The following is a 13,251-nucleotide window of genomic DNA, read 5'->3' as shown; positions in this document are numbered from 1 at the left end:
GCTGGGTCAGCTGCTGTGGGTCACTCCCGCCTCTTGGCTGCAGGCACCAAAGAGGAGGAGAAGAGGGAGGCGGCCTTCGCTGTCCTCGGCCTTGGAGGAGAGAGGGAGGGGACGACGCAGAAGGGACAACCGGCTGGGCAAATGGCGTGCCCTAAGCCCAGCTGCTCGTGGCAACTGTTGCCCGCGCGCGGAGACGCCCGCGCTGGCAGCCGGTAGCGAGTGTGGGAAAGCGGAGGAGACGGGATGGAGAAGTGTCGGTCCCCCCGCCTCCCGCCCCCCTCCGCCGGCTGTTGCGCAGTTTTCCTGGAACCTTTTTGACCCGCCGCTGCCTTAGCCATGCCTGCAAATGCCCCCAGCAGGCAGGAGTGATGATGATAAAGATACTTTTGCAGGTGTCACCTTTTCTTGGAGAAAAATTTGGTTTCAGGCTCTTGATGAGAGCAGTTATCCGGTTTTAAATTGTAAGTCACCTGTTGAGTGTAGAAATGGGAACGACAGGCACACGCAGGTGGGTTCCCCCAGTGAAGCGAACGCACAGCTCATGTCATTCCTGGGAAGCTCTTCCAGCAGCGCCGCTCCGAACCCGGGTGCTGTATTACGGGCAGGGAAATGAACAGATACATGGATTAAAGACAGCTGTAACTTTAACTTGTGATCTGTTATTTTTACTTCGATGCTGGGCATGACTCGATGATACTGCATTTGATTTGGGGACTCCTGTGTTTAGTTTACTGAATAAAAAGCACTGTTAGTTTCATATCCGTATACCATACTTATGGATGTAGATAATTACAAATATCTAACCAAATTTACACACACTTGAGGGAGGGGAATTTAGTGTAAAGTCTGAAAAATTAAAAGGTTGTTACCTTCAAAATATATACTTCAAAATCCTCTTGGGGGATTTTTTAAAATAATTTATTTCAGTGTATAGATCTTAAAAATGGAATGATTCTGAAAATTTCGAAGGTATTGCTTATTTTTTCAAGTATTTCAAATCACCTTAGAATGATTTTGAGCAACTCATTTGTTCAAACTGGGCACAAATTTCAATATAATAAGATCTTAACATGTTCTATGTTTTCACTAATAGGCCATATATTTGGTCACAGACACAAGGAGTTGCATGCTTTAGAGAGGGAAGTTTTAGCCTGTTAGTGTAGCTTAGCTTTGTTTGCTATATACAATATGGCCAAAGAAACTGGAGAAACAGGCACAAGGCAGATGCTAACTTAAAAAAAAAAATCTTTTAAGGGCAAATTAGAAGCATATTCTCCCTTGTCAGCTTGAGTTAGTATGTTTGGAGAACTTGTGGGACTTCTATTCCAACAAAATGCTTGGCCAATACCTGGCTTTTGTTTTAAGTGATACTTTCTGCATAAGGTGCCTATTATATTACTAATTAAGCTATAATAGTAAAAGTTCTGTAATGCAGTTATTAAAGGATATAAAACTTTATGGTATTAATATACAATGTTCATATTATGAACATTAATGCATACAATAAAAGGCTCTAACACATTTACCAGGACAGGTAACTCTATAGAAACTTGGATACAGACTTGTAAAACTTAGGTTTGGGTAACATATTAAAAAAGAAAGGACAAGAGGCTCTACATATTATTGGCTAATCAAATCAATGTGTTATTTTATAATTAAGAATGCTTGTGAAGTTTTAGGAATGGCTTCCTAAAAATATGAACCATGAGAATCTTAAAATCAGAGGCATGGTAACTAACATTAACACATATTTGCTTAGGATTTTCCCTACTTCATCTAAGTAATAAGAATACATAATCCTAGCTCTGCCATACCTGCCTCCCACACCTAGCAACGTTACAAATACCAGCTTTCATCATAACTGTGAGGTAAAGTTAAAGCCTCGGCAAACCAGATATTCTGCTGTAGATGTTTTCCAAGATACAGGAGTGTCCAAAACAGGTGACATTACAGAGACAGTAGATTCATAGTCAAAACTAGAAGAGAATTGGGCCACTGACACCAAGAGGAGGCATGAGCTCTGGATGTTAGAAAATTACTTTGGGAATTTTAAATATGTAGAGTAATTCAGTGAATCAAAGGAGAAGACAGGTAAGACGACATGATTATAACATTATACAGGGGTGGGCAAAAGTAGGTTTACAGTTCATATAAAAGACAGGTTATTAATAGTTTCATTAACTCAAAAGAATGTCACAATGGGGCAGTGCACTTAGGTACAATCTTGTAAGTGCTCAAATTGCTGGCCTTCATTATTTGTACATTCTTACAGTTTTTGAAAATCAGTAAACATGAATTTCATTGACCTGTTTGGGTAGCCTCACTGCCTCCTGAGGTGGTTGAATCCAACCTACTGCCCACCCCTGTACTCATTAATTCACATACTTATTAAACATCTATGCTGGCACATAATAGATATTTAATAAATATATGAATTAAGTTAATGAGTATATTCTTTATCCCTAGGGAATTTGCCATTAATTAGGGAAGGCATATACAAAAATTACAATTGAGATTAAATGACTGGCATTCATGTATATACTTAGCTCTTAGTCCTACGTCTAGACATCTAGTGTTCTTGACACTGGATTTCTAAATAAAGCAGCTATTTAAAATGAAACATTTTGCCCTAACTAGTTTGGCTAAGTGGATAGAGCATCAGCCTGTGGACTAAAAGGTCCCAGGTTTGATTCTGGTCAGGGGCACATGCCTGGGTTGCAGGCTTGATCTCCAGTAAGGGGTGTGCAGTGCAGGAGGCAGCTGATCAATGATTCTCATCACTGATGTTTCTATCAATCTCTCCCTCTCCCTCCCTCTCTGAAATCAATAAAAATATATTAGATAATGAAACATTTTAAAATAAGAATTTTTGTATATGAATTTTGTTTAGGGTAAGCAGAAATCCAGTTATATACTGAAAAAAATCTATCAGTCCATTCACATTTGTGCTCAGCTAGGCAAATGACTTTGGGGTTATATCTTAGAAAGAGGCAACATTGTTATTTTTAATAAGGAAGTAATGATTAAAATATTAAAAGAGGAAGGAAATTAAAGACAGTAGCTGGTTTCATTTATTCCCCATTCTCACAAGTGATAGACAAAATGTTTTAAAGATTGTTAATACAAATGAAAATGTCTAGCTGGAAATGTTATGCTGAAGTTAAGTGTTGCAGTAAAGCGGAAAGAAGTTAACTAGAAGAGCCTGCACACAGGCCGAGTCAGAACAAAGTCTTGCACACGAGACTTACTGTTCCAAGGCAGAACTTTCCTTGACGTGATGAATAGTCCATGAGGGCATAGAAAGTTCTGGGGAGGGTGCACTGCTGCAGGTGGGAAGAGTCTTTGTATAACATAGGAAATTAATAGTGTAATGTATAACATGATTGTTAATCATTGTCACTTGCTGTACTCCATTGTTATTTGCTGTGCTCACCCCCAATAAAAGCCAGAAGGGATCAGAGGATCTTTTCTATTCGCCTGAGCGAGCGGTAGCCCTCTGCTTCTCCGTATCCTGTCGTCCGACTCATCTCTACGTCTCCGTTCACCAAGAACATCAATATTAAGAAAATTTAAACTTAGTTAAGTTCACTGTTCCATGAAGAATCATTAATCTAAAAAGTATTTGGGCCTCTGTGTACTAGCCAGATCCTGTTTTGGGTGGCAGGGATACAGCAGTAGAAGAATAGACCAAAAGACAACCCTCCCCTGTCTACTTGGAATTTATATTCTTTGGAAGTCAGATAAAAATCAAAAGTAAAATAGTGTGTTAGTGTTTTGAGGAAAATGAGGCACAGGGAAGTGAGATTCAGTGAGCAGATTTCTTCTATGTTGTCCTGAATTGGTGTAAGTCAGGAACAGGAATTTTAGACTTACAGTTAGCCCTTGAACAAGGTGGGGGTTAGGGGCCCTGACACCAGCCCATGGAAAAAACGGAACTTCAGTGTCCCTCCATATTTGAGGGGGATTGGTTACAGGACCACTGCCCATACCAAAATCCAGGCATGGGCAAGGTCATTATATAGAATGGCATGGAACAATGTATACAGCTGGTCTTATGCCTGCCCCGGATTCCCAATCCCGGATGGAAAGTCCTGTTTTCCACTTGCGGTGGTTGAATCTGCGGGGTCCAAACTCTTGTAGGGAGGGCAGACTACATGTTTATTGGGGAAAAAAAAATCTCAGTACCATTGGACCACACAGTTCAAACTTCTGTTGTTCCATCAGCTGTACTCGACTTTGCCCCTGATTATGTGTTCTTGGGCAAATTGCTTTCCATTTTTCAATTTTCACATTTATAAAGTTAACAGACCAAAATAGTAGCTTTTCTTATTCATTTGCTGCTGTCATTTAGCAGACACCGTTACCTCATTAGCTCTTTACTCACAACCACCCCATTGGACGTGAGCAAACTGAATTCATGTCTGACTGGTGCTGGCCCTGTCATTGGGCAGTGCCTCTCACTGTGTTGGCTGCGTGGTCCTAACAGCCTGTGCATTTAGGATCCTTGTAAGGGTAGGGTCGTCTGGCAGAGACGCCCGCCTTCCCTGTCACATCGCAGCACGAGGCACGGGGACATCTGTGCTTCCATCGCGCGCACTCATCACTGCCTGGCGCTGGCGGCTCGCTGCGCGGTAGAGGGGGAGGCGGGGAGTGAGGGAGGGGCTGCAGACGGTGAGGGAGGGGCAGGGCGACTACCAGTCCCAGCATTCCGCGGGCGCTCCCCTCCCAGCAGAGGTCACCGTCACGTGGACTGGGACTGGGCGTCATTCTCCTCGGCGGCGGCCGTGTCCGAGGGGTGCAGCCCGGTTGCGTGGACCAGAACACCGGAAGGGCCCCCCTGGCATTGACCACGGACGATTTAAAACTCCGCCAGAATTTGTAAGTAAATAAAATGCGTATACAACTTTTCCATGTTTTAATATTTGATCTGATGTCTTTTTGAAAGATCTTTCAGAAACGATCCTTCCCCACCCCCACCTGCATATGGCAAAAATCTTAAAACGAAGCAGGTAGGGAGTATTTTTGTTTTGGAGTAAAAAAAGAGAAACAATCTTAAATACTAAACAGGATAAGGCGGGGGGGTCCAAATGTTTGGTTTGGACTTTGAGACCGGCAGAATTCCTTATGGCTCAAACGGAAACCGGAACTCTACCTGAGCAGGACGGCGACTCCCTGTACTCCCGTGCCTAGCAGGATGCCTCATTTTTCACCTTAATCCTTGTTGGACAGCCATCCCCACCCACCTTTTTGTAGCCTTAGGGGTGCTAATAAGGGCACAGTTTGAAGTTTTAGGAAGATCCTACAATTACCATTTTGCTTACGTATTATGTCTTCCCAATTGTATTTCGCAGCAAACGAGAAGGTTTACCCCTTCCTTCTCTCCGGAAGTGTCTAGTGCTCTCCATTTTGTGTTAGACTTTGTACACAAACACAGAAATGAGTGACCTTAACCCGATTCAACTTACTTTTTTTGGTTTCAGTTTTACCTGTCTTTAGGCTTTAAAACATTTTATTCTGGATCTGTATGAGAGATCCTTCTCTCCCTCTCTTTCTTTCTCTCTCTCCTCGTTAATCCTCACCTGAGGATATTTTCCCCATTGATTTTTAGAGAGAGCGGAAGGGAGGGGGAGAGAGAGAGAGAGAGAGAGAGAGAAGGAGAGAGAAACATGGATGTGAGAGAGACACATTGGTTGGTTGCCTGCCGCAGGCGCCTGGACCAGGCCGGGGATCAAGCCTGCAACCGAGGTAGGAGCCCTAGACCTGAATGGAATCCGAGGGCTGACGGTCTAACCACTGAGCAACCGTCGGGGGCTCCTTGTCTCTTTTTTTCTTTTTAAATATATTTTATTGATTTTTTACAGAGAGGAAGGGAGAGGAATAGAGAGTTAGAAACATCGATGAGAGAGAAACATCGATCAGCTGCCTCCTCCACACCCCCTACTGGGGATGTGCCTGCAACCAAGGTACATGCCCTTGACCTGAATCGAACCTGGGACTTTTCAGTCCGAAGGCCGAGGCTCTATCCACTGAGCCAAACCAGTTAGGGCATCCTTGTCTCTTTTTTAAGAATTAGGGCTGTGGCTGTTCAGCAGATGATTAGTACATAAATGGCTAGTGGAAAATCATTTAAGTAGGAACTTTATGGTGGAGGAAGCCTGTGTGGGGGTTGGAACAATTCGAAAAACTGGCGCTTGCTGTGAAAACTTGGAGAGCCTCTCAGTAATGCTGATTGGGCTGAGTCAGAGTCCACACCTGATAACCAGGTTCGTGCTGGTTGTCACGAAGCCATGAGTGACTCATGGACGCTCTATTTCACTTATTTTCCCTCTGAGTGTAGAGATGATAACACTAGTCTGAGAGCTTGTAGAATTCTCAAGTAAAGTAACTTAAGAATTTAGTTAATTATTTGAGAATTTTAGGGTATCTTAATAATGTGTTGTCTTGTACATATAATTTATTTTTGCCTAAGAGGTCATCTTAAACTGTATTCCTTGGAAATTCACATTTCTCGGAAGCACCAGTTGAGGTTTCGGAAGGAAAGTATGCTCAGAGATGCCTTGTCTCCTTTATGCTGTTTTTCATTTAGAATTTTAATTGTGTTAAAGTTTTATTACTGTTCTACATCTTATGACTACACCTTTGTCCCACAAGAAGTGCTTCAAAACAGTGATGATACTTGATCCTTGCTTTTGCACGGCACATCCAGCATTTGTGAATAAAGAGGATGTCCTCAACCCTGGCTCTGAGCGTAGACTTTGGAGTCAGCGCTGAGTTGAATTCCTGTTCTATCACTGTGTGCCCCGGGCAGGCTGTGTTATCACTCAAAGTCCATCTCCTCCCCTGTAAAGTGGAATTTGTAGAGTTATTTAGAATACTGAATGGGAACATTAGACTCAATAAATGGAAACTGTTATTATTAATTGGGGTACTTTCCTCTTTACTGATATTAAAGGAGTTGTTGGCACATGATTTTGATAAAGTAGAAGGGAAGAAAATTCACCCATAATTCCACTACCTCAACAGATCAAATTGTTTTAATTTTTTATCCTCTCCTTTAGCCCTTGGCCATAGGTATACTTAATGTAAATGTCATAACATTTTTATAAAAAGTCAAATTTAAAACATTAGTTTGTTAACTTCGGAGGGCTTTGTTTTAATTATATAAATAAAGCTCTCTGGTCCTGCCTTTATTCTGATCTACTAGTGAAAATACAGCAGGACTTTTTTAGCACACTTTCCCCTGCTTCCGTGTTCCCAAAAATGAAACCTCTATCTAGCTCAGTGGTTCTCAATCAATCTCTGGGTCACGACCCCTTTGGGGGTTCGAACGACCCTTTCACAGGGGTTGCCTAAGACCATCGGAAAACACATATATAATTACATATTGGTTTTGTGATTAATCACTATGCTTCAATTATGTTCAATTTGTAACAATGAAATTGGGGGTCACCACAACATGAGGAACTGTATTAAAGGGTTGAGGCATTAGGAAGATTGAGAACCACTGCTCTAGTTGCACTTTTACCTAATAATGCAAATAATAATAATAAAGTTTTTGAGGACTTCTTTTGTGCCCCAGGGTGCTAAGTGCTGCACATTATCTCTTCCCTTCACAATGCCTCTTCCATCTGGGCCAGGGGTGGGCAAACTTTTTGACTCGAGGGCCACAATGGGTTCTTAAACTGGACCGGAGGGCCGGAACAAAAGCATGGATGGAGTGTTTGTGTGAACTAATATAAATTCAAAATAAACATCATTACATAAAAGGGTACGGTCTTTTTTTTTTTTTTTTTTTTTAGTTTTATTCATTTCAAACTCCGTAGTTTGCCCACGGCTGATCTGGGCAGTGTTATTCCATTTTGTGGTTAAGAAAACCAAGGCCTGGAGGAGAGTTCAGCAGGCCCCGAGCTGGAGCAAGTCATTCAGACCCAGGCAGTCTGAGTGTAGAGGACAGCACTGCGAGGGTTTGAATCTGCACATTCACTATGTGGCTGGTAGGTCAAACATACAGGCAGGAGTTGACTGGGGCTGACACACCTTCTTTGTATAAAAGTAACAATATTTATGCTTTATATTACTGCTGTGACCACCACATTTTTATAGGAAAATAAGACTAGGGAAGTGTTTAGCACCTTAACAAATGAGGCATTCACCTATAGTTTTATTAGATGTGTCAGTAAAAATATGAGTTTTCCCTTTACTTATTAGAGATAAGCATAGTAAACTAAATATAGAGTTTATAGTAAAAGGAAACTAACTTTTCTACTTTAAAGCAGTGTTTCATAAATCATCGGGTGAACCTGTTAAAACACAATCTCCTGCACCAGACCTTCAAAGATTCTGCTCTGGTAGGTCTGGGGTGGGGCCCAGGAATTTGTATTTCTAACAAGCTCCCAAGTGCTGCTAATAATTTCCAGCTGATGAGTTTAGTGAGGAAGCAAATATTAATGCTGGTTGTCCAGATTGTTGGCCTGGCAGTGAAAGCACAGTAGCATTGAGCTTACAACTCTTGGTTTTTCTTTTTGTTGTTAATCCTCACCCGAGGATTTTTTTTCCCCATTGATTTTTTTTTTTTAGAGAGAGTGGAAGGAGACAGGAAGACAGGGAGGGAGGGAGACAGGAAGAGAGGGAGGAATGGCCACAAAAGACAGGTAAAAACCGAGAAATTCAAATTTCAGACCCAGGAGAATTAACAACTAAATGGAATGTCGGATCCTGGATTAGGCCCTGGAACAAGAAAAGGACAGTAGTGGAGAAATGGGTGAAATTTAAACAGTCTGTAGTTTAGTTAATTGTACCATTATACCAATGTAATTGTAAACATTATAATAATGCTAATTCCTTTTAAAAAAAAATAATTGTACTTTAATTTTATGAAATGTTGATTTTAGGAGAAACTGGATAAAGGTATAAGGAAACTCCGCTCTATTTTTGCAATGTTTAAAATTACAATCATGCACCACTTAATGACATGGATACGTTCTGAGAAATATGTCATTAGGCAATTTTGTCGTGTTAATATCACAGAGCGCACTTACACAGATCTACACCTGCTACACACCTAGGCTACCTGGTTTAGCCTATTGTTTCTAGGCTACAACCCCTTAAAACATGTTCCTGCACAAAACAACCTGAGATTAAATCAAGCACAAGAGAAAATGATTTAATCAAGAGACTTGGTAAACACGAGATGTTTTACAGCAAACTTATTTTTTTATAAGTAGAAAGAGTACACTCTAAAGATAAAAAGTGTAGTGTAGTAAATACATAAACCAGTAGTATAGTATTATGTACTGTACATACTGTATGTGCTGTACATTTATACATTTGGCAGTGCCGTGGGTTTTTTATAGCAGTATCACCACGAACATGTGTTGGGCATGATGTCTACAATGTCACTAGGCGATAGGAATTTTTCAGCTTTATTATAAACTTATGGGACCACAGGCCTATATGTGGTCCTATATGCGGTCCATCATTGACCTAAATGTCATTATGTGGCGCATGACTATAGTTGAAAATAAATTTAATGAAAATGTGTTGGTGTAATGTAGGCACTAAAGGTGATTAGGGGAGTTGAGCTAAAACTGGGAATCAGTTATGCTTCCCACTGTCGAAAATCTTAGCAAACTCTTTGATTCTTTGTGCATTGCTTTTTGTTTCTACTGGTCAACCTAAACCTGAGGTGCAAGTCAGGGGAGTTGGGAGGGAGTGAGCAGGGTAAGAAGGAAAGGAAGGCTTTCTGTACTCAGAAAAAATATATAGTACCTGGAAAATTGTTAAAGTAATATTATTACAGTGGATATGGTGAGAGGAAGTGGGCAAGACTTAGAAACTAGTTTTAAACACAGACACAAATAGCTGGTACAAGTATAGAAACACCTAAGCTTGGCACTAGGTCCCACTGTTGAAAGCTGCATATTAATAAAAGGTTTAGCTGGCGGTGTTTTAAATAAAAACTGCAGATAACTTGAACCCTGGACTTTTAGTCCATTAGGGCAAGGTGGATTACAGTGTACCAGTTCATTTCCAAGCCAGTATTCCCCTTTATGGTATGCTAGCCATGGACACACACACCTGTTTTATCAGTTCCTGGGGTGAGGGGAGAATCATCTGCAGCTGTTGTCAAGGTCAGGATCATATTTTTCCTTTGGCTTATCTGTTCTTTGTAAGAGGGAACAGTGTGTGTACGAAATAGTGCTGAAGATTGTCATCCATGTGCCTTCTCTTGGTGACCTCAAGACTTTGCCAATTTTTAAAAGTAGTGCGTCACAAAACTTCAGTTAAAGACTTTTTGCAGGAGCATTTATTTTCATAACATATTTTTAACAAGTAATTTAGTTTGTGTGAATTACAAAGAAGAGTAATTGATTCCCTTTTTTAAATACTCCTTAATCTCCCATTATCTAAATTTCAAACTAGTGAAATATGAAACTTAAAATATTTCACTTTAGAGTTTCTGAAACTTAGAGAAACTGTCTTGTACAAAAAAATAAACAGTTTTGATTACTCATTAGCCTTTCTATGGAGGAAATATTTAAAATGGAAACTCAAGATGGTTTAAAGCATTTAAATTTTTTCTGTGTGCCTATCTTTTGATTTTATATAGCATATGAGGAGTTCGCTGAGACCAAAGTCTAAAAGATATATTTGCCTAGAGAAGTCACCCAGTCCTGACTCATTCTGAAATTTATATTATCCTACCACCAAAAAGAACAAGGGAATAGTATTTGTCTATAGTCAGAATTTTTAGAGAAGATAATTATTTAATATGTATTAAGCTGCCATCATTAGTGTATGTGAATTTCAGTGGTTTAAATAAATCTGCATTTTCTATTTTCTAGCACATTAAAGAGCTATTTTCTGATCTAATAAAGTATCAGGAAGACTCTTAAATTTATTTGTCACAAAAACAACAACAACAACAAACAAACCTGATCTGTGTTTTTCTTTTATGTAGTATATGTGCGGTAGAAAAGCTCTTTAAAGTTTATTTTTTACCCACTGTTGTTGGTTAGGTTTGTTTGAAAATAAAGGCATTCAGCTTCTTTTGTGGGCCTTCCTGAATTTCATAGGATCTCTACAGGCCATCTTTTGATATCCATATAAAAGCCCTTAGCCTTTACCTAAAATTTGCTTCCAGTCTAGATTTCATGCTCATCTAAAAGTCCTGTAAGATTTTTCTCTCGATATCCATAGAACTTGACATTGGGCCTAGTACATGGTGATTTCCTTAATTTAAACAATTATGTTTAGTAATCAGTAGAGTAATGTTGGTTCTCTAGGTATTTTTCAGCATTTTCACAAGCCTGACAGTAATCATATATTAACCTCAATCAACTGCTTTTGACTTAAGCTAATATAGTTGAGGAAGGAAGCAACACTGAAAGGTTCTGAACCATTTCAGATTCCCTTGGTAGTCTAAAAGTATGTCGTACTCTCTTTCCTGAAAAAATGCGTATGTATACATAAAGAAATTTACATGTAATTCCAGGGGGTTTAGGATTCCCTGAAACCTATCCTCGACCTTTTTGTGTGGAAGAGGAAAATTATGAGAGAATTTTCCCCCACGTCCACCTCAATCAATATACACACACCACTGAAGAGGATCCTTTTAAATTTGCACATAGTTTATGAAGAAGGCTTTCTAAGCTCAACTGTCACTGCTTCAGAAAGGTGATATTTCCTAGTGGCTAAGAGTACAGGCTCTGGAACCAGTCTGCCTGGATTCAAACACCAATTAATTCTATGACCCATGTAACCTTGGACAAGTGGCTCAACCTTTCTGTTTCTTTAAATGAATTATTGTAAGAATTACATGAGTTAGTACATGTAAAGTGCTTAAAACAGATAGTGGTACTCAATAAGTGTTAACTATTGTTACTAAGTATAGTACTTAGTAACAATAAGTACACAGACAGCATTACTGTTGAATACCTGGCAAAGTGAGGTTCTCTGGACTGCCTTTTGCCCGGATTGAGGGTGCCTTTTTCTAACTTGCACAAAGACACCCTATGAGATAATATCCTCCCTGCAAACATGTCTTTATGGAGTATGCCAGGATAAACTTTCTTTTCCATACTAACATTAGGGTAAGCCTGTTTACCCTATTTGTAAGATAGTTGCTTACAGTTTTATGAGAAAAACAAAGATCCAGGTCCTTCTGTGGGACTCCTCTTTTCACCCACTTTTCCTCTGAGCAGAGTAACTGCTGCTGCTCTTCTTGTCCACAGTGTGACAGTTTGGTTGTGTCTATTAATCGTTTTTAGTCCATTGCTATTTCCACTCTATCCTTTTTTTTTTTAATGATAAAAGATTGAATAGAGATTATGTAAACTATTAGGATTTATGATTCAGTGGAAGGAAAAAAACTATGATTGCATCCCCTCCCTCTCCCATTAAAGGTAATAATTATCCTTGTGCTTATCTTTTTCTTTTTAACTTTATTGCATATTTATTCCTAAACAATATATTGAAACTTTATGTAAATGGAAACTATGTGCATGTGTGTATTCTGCTACTTGCTTTTTACTTTTCAGCTCAATATTATATTCTTGAGTTTTCATCTACGTATAGTATTTCATTGTATGGCAGTACTTCAATTTATTTATCCATTCTCCTGTTCATGGACATTTTGGTTGTTATTTTGCTACTATATACAATACCATGAATAAATATTTTTATTAATTTTTTTAAATGCACATGTGAAATTTCTCTAGGATATAAAAGCTAAGAGTGGAATTACTGAATTAGAGGGAATGCAAATCTTCGTCTTTACTAAATAATACCAACTCAATTCTGAAAGTAGTTGCATTAATTTATACTCCTTTTGTCAGGGTATAAAATTCAAGTTGCTATTTAATTCATTCAAGAATTGTTTATTGGCCGAAACCGGTTTGGCTCAGTGGATAGAGCGTCGGCCTGCGGACTGAAGGGTCCCGGGTTCGATTCCGGTCAAGGGCATGTACCTGGGTTGCGGGCACATCCCCAGTAGGAGATGTGCAGGAGGCAGCTGATCGATGTTTCTCTCTCATCGATGTTTCTAACTCTCTATCTCTCTCCCTTCCTCTCTGTAAAAAATCAATAAAATATATTTTTCAAAAAAAAAAAAAAAAAAAGAATTGTTTATTGGGCATGTACAGCAGTCAACAAAAAGACAAAAAGTCCTAGTCTGTATTTTAGTAGGGGCTAATAACTAAAATATTTAATATATCAAAATGGTACATGTTATGGGGAAAAAATTAATAAAGC

General features: G+C 39.5%; 1 protein-coding gene across 1 annotated transcript in view; it reads left to right on the top strand.

Annotated features, from left to right (window-relative positions):
* The first annotated feature begins 4,795 nt into the window (after positions 1-4,795).
* Positions 4,796-13,251, top strand: part of TOR1AIP2 (torsin 1A interacting protein 2) — a 29,899-nt gene continuing 21,443 nt past the window's right edge. Inside the window, exon 1 of the mRNA XM_070396832.1 lies at positions 4,796-4,878. The gene's annotated coding sequence lies outside the window, so the exon portion shown is untranslated. The remainder of the gene's footprint in view (positions 4,879-13,251) is intronic.

This window comes from Myotis yumanensis, unplaced genomic scaffold (assembly GCF_028538775.1).
Source record: "Myotis yumanensis isolate MYYU_CA2020_CCGP unplaced genomic scaffold, mMyoYum1.0.hap1 SCAF_17, whole genome shotgun sequence".
NCBI classification, from domain to species: Eukaryota; Metazoa; Chordata; class Mammalia; order Chiroptera; family Vespertilionidae; genus Myotis; species Myotis yumanensis.
This window is presented reverse-complemented; position numbering and strand designations above follow the sequence as displayed.